The sequence below is a fragment of the Palaemon carinicauda genome, chromosome 28 (genome assembly GCF_036898095.1).
Source record: "Palaemon carinicauda isolate YSFRI2023 chromosome 28, ASM3689809v2, whole genome shotgun sequence".
NCBI lineage: Eukaryota > Metazoa > Arthropoda > Malacostraca > Decapoda > Palaemonidae > Palaemon > Palaemon carinicauda.
The window spans coordinates 15051312-15061311 of record NC_090752.1 but is presented as its reverse complement, the minus strand read 5'-3'; positions in this window follow the sequence as shown (position 1 = coordinate 15061311).

Sequence of the window (10000 nt, the reverse complement as noted above, 5' to 3'; positions counted from 1 at the left end):
GAGAGAGAGAGAGAGAGAGAGAGAGAGAGAGATATGATATCCCTAGTATATGACTAAATTTCTGATAAAAACTTATAAATTTACATGGTAGTAGGTTAGCCAGGGCACCAGCCACCAGTTGAGATTCTTCCGTTAAAGAGTTACTGGGTCATTTGAACTGGCCAGACAGTATGCATTGGATCCCTCTCTCTGGTTACAGCTCATTTTGTCTTTACCTGCACATACACCGAATAGTTTGGCCTATTCTTTCCACATTTTCCTCTGTCCTCATATACATGACAACACTGATTACCAAACAATTCTTCCTCATTAAATGGGTTAATTACTGCACTGTATTTGTTCAGTGGCTACTTTCCTCTTGGTAAGGGTAGAAGTGACTCTTAAGCTATTCTTCCCCGTTGGAGCCCTTGTGCTTATGGTATCCTACTTTTCTTACTACGGTTGAAGCTTAGTTAATAATAATAATAATAATAATAATAATAATAATAATAATAATAATAATAATAATAATAATAATATATTGCTTACGTACTTCATACTATTTGACCTCTAACTTTTCTTTACATAGAATAGGTACTGAAGAAATATACACAATATATATTTATGAAGGAGTTATAAAAAGCAATATAGCAATGCAAATATCAACATTCAATATCACTCAGCTGTCAAGGAACATGATTGACCTTGAAGGAACCAACTGATTGATAATCCCATATCTATGCAGATTAGTCTATCCAAATGATAAGACATAATTATAACATAAAATTATCAAATTGATAAAATCAATCTAGTCTCCATGTCAGAAGAATCCTGAGACCTGAATTACATGATCCTGTTCCACTTTTCTAATATGGACTGTTGACATGAGAAACAGCTGCATTTGTTGCTGACACGAGGAATACCTTGAACTGGTACAAGGACAGCTTAATTTACCAACAACTTGAGATCATTATTCCTGTTAATGCTGCTTAGACGGAAATTACAAATTCAGGCCTATAAATATATTGAGTAGCATTAATTATTATTTTTAAGAATTTATGCTAAGCATCATCCAACAAGCAAAGATTTATATATATATAGTTTCAAAAGAATAAAAATACGATTGGATAACTGGAAAAGAAATTGCCATATCTGATATGCAACGCATTGCCGGGAAAGGATTAGTGAATTATAGGTAATCTCTCTCTCTCTCTCTCTCTCTCTCTCTCTCTCTCTCTCTCTCAAATATATTTTTCTCTACCTTAGATGAACAAATAAACACCAATAAACGAAAAACTGGGTCAAACAAATTACACGATGGTAGGAAGAAAAAAATACAGTACAATGATTAGGAAGAGAAGAGATTAAAGAGAAGCACCACAAAATGAAAAAAGAAGGAAAAACCGAAGAAAAGGAAAGGAAGAAGGAGAATGAGTAGGAGGAAAGTAAGAGAAGAATAAAGGAAAAGGTGAACCAAGAGGAGGGGCGGAGGGAAAGGACGGCTACGGACATCATTCTAGGTAAGGGAGATCGTTTCTCATGATGATGTATATGAGAGATGATTTGACAGAAAATCACTGCTCTCTCTCTCTCTCTCTCTCTCTCTCCTCTCTCTCTCTCTCTCTCTCTCTTTTATCTATAATCATCGCTCAAGTTCGAATTCATCGTACTTTTTCAGAAAGAATTAATAAAAATGAATTTTCTATATAGTTCTGTGAACCAATGGCAGAGCAAATTCTTTATAAAAAGGTATTTGTTCCTGGTCTGAATAAATGAAAACCAGAAGCATTAGTGATGACAATAATATATATATATATATATATATATATATTTATATATATAAAATATATATATCATATATATACATATATATATGTATATATATGAATGTGTGTATATATACATATATATATATATATATATATAGATATATATATATGTAAATATATAAATATATAAATATATATACTGTATATACATATGGATGTATATATATATATATATACATATATATACTATATATATATATATTGTATACAGTATATCCTCTCCATAAATGGATACGATAGAGATTAAACCTCGCCTCCTCACTGCACTGCAGATAAAGCGTGAACGAAAATAATTTACAACAAACTTCGTTTCGAATTAAATTTGGGTACAAAATCTAATTTTACTTTTTGGTGCGCTTTACTAAATCATTGATTGCAATTACCTCTGGCTTTATTAAGTAAATTAATAATATAATGGAAAAATATTCGAATTATTTCGTGTAATCTGGGTATGCGTAAATAAAAAATTATAAATTATGTATATATATATATATATATATATATACTGAATATATATATATTTATATATATATATATATATATACACATATATATATACATAATATATATATACTGAATATATATATATATATATATATACTGAATATATATATATATATATATTTACTGAATATATATATATATATATATATATACATATACATATATATATATATATATATATAGAGAGAGAGAGAGAGAGAGAGAAGAGAGAGAGAGAGAGAGAGAGATACACTCGATACGTAAATCAAGAAAAACGAAAGGGAAAAGCAAGAACAACAATAATCTATGTAAATAAAAAATATAACATCTATTATAACAAAATAGAACCAACGCTGTTAATTGTGTAAGTATATGACGATCTGCAGACATTCAACATGGCTAGGTTGTAGATTAAGACTTTCATGAGTGTTCATCTTTCTCACTTATACCTTTGCGAAGGTTCTAAAACGAGAAAAGAAAGTAGGAATGAAGTAGGATAATTACAATAAAAACGACTTTGATCCAGAGTATAATCCAATTTTCAGATTAAAGTAATCCTAAGGTCTCGTTTTCTATGAATCCTCCTCGTTCATTGGGTTCTTCTCTGATTTCTAAATGATACGATTAGATATGAGAAAGTTGTATTTCTACGATATGTGGGATTTAAATGACGCGTTTCCCAGAACATTTCGCTCAAAACTCTAATGGTTTGACCACGGGACAACCATGCAAATCTTAATTTTATAGCTTCGTACAGCTGCATTACATTTTGGACTTGAACAATTAAGAGAATGTATTGGATTCCAAATTTCAGTTTATGATACTTCATGTTTTTTCCTACGAGATGTGGAACCCTAAGTGACGTGTTTTCCAGAATAATTCGCTCAAAACTCTAATGGTTAGACTATTGGACAACCACGAAAATTTCAATTTCACATCTTCGCTTACCTGCATTACATTTTGGACTTGGACAAATAAGAGAATGTATTGGTTTCCAAATTACACTTCATGATATTTCATGTTTTTTTCTCATAAATTTACAAGTAAAATCAGGGACAATGGTGGACTGCTAAGTCTGACACGTTTACAATTAATATATACTGCAGAGTTTCTCATTTGTCATAATGTCTCTGCTATTAATAACCGAATGGGTAGAGACTTATAAACTGCAATTACACACCTTGTCGAAAAGAATTACATAATAAAACAAATATTACAGATTTTACCAAATGCAACACAATTATCAATAAAAAAAATGTATATCAGAAGGAGATGCACACCACACACACACACTATATATATATATATATATATACATATATATATATGGTATATATATGTGTGTACATATATAAATATATATATATATACATACATACATACATACATATGTGTATATATGTATATATATATATGTATATATATATATATATATATATGTATTATACGTACATACATATATATATATATATATAAACATAAACAAAACTATATATATTTCGATGTATATATAGATATGTGAGTGTGTAGTTAGCAGTGAAAATTAGATACTTTTTATAGAGGATTTCTAGTGTATGATCACCGGTTCAAATTCCTACAAGGGTTGGCTAGAGTTCATTCACTGTATGTTATAAATGGTTCAGCGTCAACGCGGCCATTTTATTTATATATATACACACACACACTCATATATATACATATATATACATATATATACATACATACATATATATATATATATATATATATTCATATATATATACATATATATATATATATATATATATGTCTAGATGTGATATTCATTTATTAACCCATGCATACTGTTTAATACCAAATACAATCTACTTTGCGGATAACTTACACTGAAGCGGAATTTTATGTATAATAATTGCATCTCACCTGGCGAGGATTCGAACCTATACCATAAGGTTTTGATACGGAAGTAAACAGTCGACAAAGAGGTAGATCACTATACCAACGAACTTTTATTAACAAAAGACGGCAATCTCAAAGGCAGGAAAACTTGGGAATACACATTCGCGGAAAAATGCTTGTGATCGAATTAATTTGGAAGACTCCTCGCTTATTATCAAAAGTTTTTTTTATGTTAATAATTTATGTTATCATATTAAAAAAGACTATTCGTTCTGAAGTCATAAAACAAACCATCAAATTTAATAGATGGTTAATGGAAGGGAGATCTCGATAATGCGAGGGAATTGGTTTTAATCTAATGTACGATCGGGTCGTGTGTTGTCTCTGTATATATTCCAATGCTTTTTTACTCGAAGTACACGATTATAAATTCGAAGTTGAAAGGCAAACACCACCTATTTTACAAGATATAGCCAACAAAAAAAAATCAGACATATTCTATTCTATTTTGATGGCACTATTTTACTTATATTTGCAAGTTCCTAAATATAGAATTTACTGATCACACAACATACAAACATATATATATATATATATATATATATAGGTGTGTGTGTGTGTATCCACGTGACCGAAATTAAAAGAAGGATAAGCATGGGATGGAGAGCTTTTGGAAAACAAAAGAAATTATGAAAAGTAAAATGACACTTTCTCTAAAAACAAAGGTATTTAATGAGACAGTCCTTCCAGTTTTAAACTATGCATTAGAAACTTGAAGCCTTACTAAAGCCTTAGAACATAAGCTAGTTACAACTCAGAGGGCTATGGAAAGAGTAGTGATGGGATTAACACTATGAGACAGAAAAAAATAAGCATGGATACGAGAGCATGCTAAAGTAGAGGATATTTTAAGAACATGTAATAAAAAAAGAAATGAACATGGTCAGGCCATATAATGAGAATGGCAGACAATAGAGGGTTATTAAAAATAACAGAACGGGTCCTAGAGATTGCAAAAGAAGCAGGGTAAAGGAAGAGAAGACGATGGATTGACGAACTCAGAAACTTTGCGAGTGTGGACAAAGAACTCCAAATTTTCACGCTCTCAGATTTTGATATGGGACTGCTTCAGAGTGGAAGGACATGTCTGAGGCATTTGTTCTACTATGGACTAGTAAAGGCTGATGATGATAATGATGATGATATTTCCATTGACATTACCAACAGCACCATAAGTTATGTCCAATAAGGAGAATTTATGGGTCAGTATAGGGGGTATGGAAGCCCCTAGGAAAGGTTACGCAGATCAAGTCCATATTCATCTTGAACCTCCTCTGTCATTCTTCTTTGACCCAGGACCAAAGCCTCACCCACAACCCACCCACCATCCCTGACACCCATCTCCACAAACCTCCCAGATCCAAAGACATCGTCAGCATCCGAGATATATCGACAGATTTGGTAGGGGGAAAGGGGAGAGGGGTCAGCTGGGGACATTGTAAGGGCAGTAGGGGGTTGGGAGAAGGAAGGGGTTATAGGAACTCCACCTGATCGCCCTGTGATTTACAATACACATCATTTACCAGGTGGTCGTTAGGGGATCACTCAAACGATCCACAGCCGCGGCCACCTAAACTGCACCTCCCCCCATCCCCCCCCCCCCCCCCCCACCCATCCTTATATCCTCATCCCTATACCCTTCCGAACGTTGGGATTTTATTCCCGATCATGGTTTTGTCTCTATAAATTCAATTCCCTTTCTTGAAGACACAGAGAGAGAGAGAGAGAGAGAGAGAGAGAGAGAGAGAGAGAGAGATTGCATGTTATTAGTTCATATATGAGACCCTTTAAAATATACAACTTTCAGAATTTCATTCAGCACCAATATCAGACTGACATATCTTACCATATGGATAAAAGTTGCTCATATATTAATTTGATGAAAATCAAAAGAGCCATAAATGATCATTCAAAAGAATAAATAGTTCATGAAATCTAAACCCGAAACCAAAATCTTAATTTCATGGAATGTTAGATTGGCAGACTTAGTTGTGATTGCAATAATATAGTTATTTTCCATGAAACGACATATCAAACTACTTGGCAAACATCACAGTAACTGGAGAAAATACGGTGAACTTAATGCAAATTAAAACAAATCGCTAGGTTACGTTACAAAACAAAACTTCAAAATAATTAACAGTACGTTGTGATAATTTGATTTCAATACCAATAGTAAGGTACATGAGATGTAACGGATTGACGCTACAATAAAAGCAAATTTGTAAAATTAATACACAACAGCTTATGGGGAGGCGAACTTATCGTCTGTTATTACAAAAAAAAAAAAAAAAAAAAAAAAAAAATATCATCATGTACATTGATATCTAAATAACACTGTTATTTTCTATATTATTTGGACCAAGCCTAAACATATATACAGTACAGTATATATGTATATATGTGTATGTGTGTGTGTGTATATATATATATATATATATACATATATATATATATATATATATATACATATATATATACATATATATATATATATATATATATAAATCACTCAGTGTTAAACTTAATTCCACAATTCTGAAATCACAAAATAGAAGAGAGAGAGAGAGAGAGAGAGAGAGAGAGAGAGAGAGAGAGATGTATATTACACGTTCCTGTGACATCATCACAGTGGGGAATCAAACAAAACCAACACATGAGTACTGATAAGACTTCGGTGAATTGATCGAAGAATAGGAATTTCCATAAAAAACAAAATTGCTATGCATATTCTACTTATTTACATTATACACGAAAATCTAATGTCCATGTCATCATAGTTTGAAACTTTTTATTCCGCAAAGTTAAAAACTTTTTATTCATCAAAGACTAAAAATTACCCCACTTACTTCTTTTAACTTTTTTTAAAGACAAATTTATGCTAATTTTTAGTATCGTGTATAACCAAAAATTAAAATGCAAAAGATTTTTTTTTTTTTCATTTAACTAAACTGGGCTTTTAAACTGTTTTCAAGACAAAATTGTGCCATTTTTAGTCTAGTCCATAACCGAAAATTGAAATGCAAAAGATTTTTTTTTTATTTAACTAAATTGGGCTTCTAACCTGTTTTAAAGACAAAATTAGTCCAAATTTTTACTTCCGTCTATAACCGAAAATTAAAACGTAAAAGATTTTCTTGTCATTTATCTAAACTCGGATTTTTATACATATCTCATAAAAAAAATATCTTCAAACATTTCCCACAAATACATATAAACCTTGTTCCGCCCCCTCTTCCTCTTCTCCTTATCTCTTCCCGGCTCAACTTCAGCTGGTGTCGCCTTCCCTCCGAGATAATATTGATGTCTAAAGTGTAATTAAGACGAAGCCTGCCTTTGTTTAGTCGTCCCTTTCAGCCGAGAGTGAAAGAATTATGACTTTTCGCTATTACGTTCTGTGAAATTTCCTACACGTCCGTTACCTCTCATTCGCAAAACAATGAATGATTAGTCGAGCTCTCCGGAGATGGAACAGTAACAGAATAAAAATACCTGAATGAAGATTTTGTTACCTTAAGAAACAAATCAATAGAAACTCCACAGGCAATGGTTCTTCTCTGTCTCTATTGTTTTCCCTTGTTACTGAAGATTTGATAGCCCACATGACCCTCTTCCGTCTCTGTCAGAAAGTTTTACGTCCTACATTTCTTCCATCTCTCAAACATCTGTGTTAATTACAAACGTTTTTTATTACATCTCTCAAACACCTGTTTTAATTACAATCGTTTTTCATAACTTTAAGTTTCTTACAAAAAAAAAAAAATTTATACCTTCCTACTATAATGTATTTTTGCATTCGTTTCATCTGATTCTATAATCATACCCATTTCATTTCTGCTTTAAATATTCAGTCTCATGTTCAGTCACTTCTCTGGGTGTGTTTGCCTCTACTTTCACTATACTCTCTCGATCAATATCATGTTAAAAATACTTTTGTATCATCATTGCATCTTTTTCAACTCATTTTTTCTGTTATTCACTCTACTGATTATTATAACCATAATTTGAAGTTATACAACAGCTGTTGAGACAGAACAGAGCTGGATACAAAGGGGACATGGAATTATTTATTTATTTATTTTTTTTTTTTTTGAGTGCTTTGTCATAAAGTCTGTCCAACTGTATGGGACACATGGAAGAGCCTCTAGGCTTTGTAGCAAATTTATACAGTACTGTTCAGTATTTTTTCAGCCTTAATCCCATTCGTATATTTTTCATCAGGACACAAATTTCTAAACCTTTAACAAATTTATGGTGACAAAGACAACCCATCTCAATATCTAAGACAATTATAATTTGAAATGAAGCTAAATGCATTAAACAATCTATGCTTAGAAATCCTATTCTCCTGAGCCATTTTGAAAAGAAACTTCACTTGGAGATCGCAAAGCTTCAACCATGACATAAAGGGAGTCATAGCCAATCTTCGTAGCTTTCTCTCTTATGCATATTCTTATAGATGCAAAAATGTTTCTACATTCATTCCAAACTGTGTTTTTATTCATCAATGATTCATCTTTCTGTATAAACAGTGAATCATGATCTTATTTTCATGTAACTTTGATATAAATATTCTCATATGTCATTGAATGTTATTTTACACAAAATGAGTCTTTTATTTTTAAAGAACAAGGCGGACTTAAATGAAATATAAACGAAAGTCATTTTTAACCAAATGAAAATTTATTCTATTGGAGAGACCATGGTGGACTTACATGTAATATGAAAGAAAGTAAATTTTAACCCAATCAAAATTTATTCTATTAGAAAAAACCATGGTGGACTTAAATGTAATATGAGAGAAAGTAGTTTTTATCCCAAACTAAATTTATTCTATTAGAAAAACTATGGTGGACTTAAATATAATATGAAAGAAAGTAGTTTTTTAACCCAATCAAAATTTATTCTATTAGAAAGACCATAGTGGACTTAGATGTAATATGAAAGAAAGTAATTTTTGAACAAATGAAAATTTATTCTATTAGAAAGACCATGGTGGACTTAATGTAATACGAAATAAAGTAATTTTTAAACAAATGAAAATTTATTCTATTAGAAAGACCATGGTGGACTTAATGTAATACAAAATAAAGTAATTTTTAAACCAATGAAAATTTATTCTATATGAAAGACCATGGTGGACTTGAATGTAATACAAAATAAAGTAATTTTTAAACCAATGAAAATTTATTCTATTAGAAAGACCATGGTGGACTTATATGTAATACAAAATAAAGTAATTTTTAAACCAATGAAAATTTTATTCTATCTAGACCATGGTGGACTTGAATGTAATACAAAATAAAGTAATTTTTAAACCAATGAAAATTTATTCTATTAGAAAGACCATGGAGGACTTGAATGTAATACAAAATAAAGTAATTTTTAAACCAAAGAAAATTTATTCTATTATAAAAACCATGGTGGACTTGAATGTAATACAAAATAAAGTAATTTTCAAACCAATGAAAATTTATTCTATTAGAAAGACTATGGTGGACTTAGATGTAATATGAAAGAAAGCAATTTTAAACAAATGAAAATTTATTCTATTAGAAAGACCATGGTGGACTTAATGTAATACAAAATAAAGTAATTTTTAAACCAATGAAAATTTATTCTATTAGAAAGACCATGGAGGACTTGAATGTAATACAAAATAAAGTAATTTTTAAACCAAAGAAAATTTATTCTATAATAAAAACCATGGTGGACTTGAATGTAATACAAAATAAAGTAATTTTCAAACCAATGAAAATTTATTCTATTAG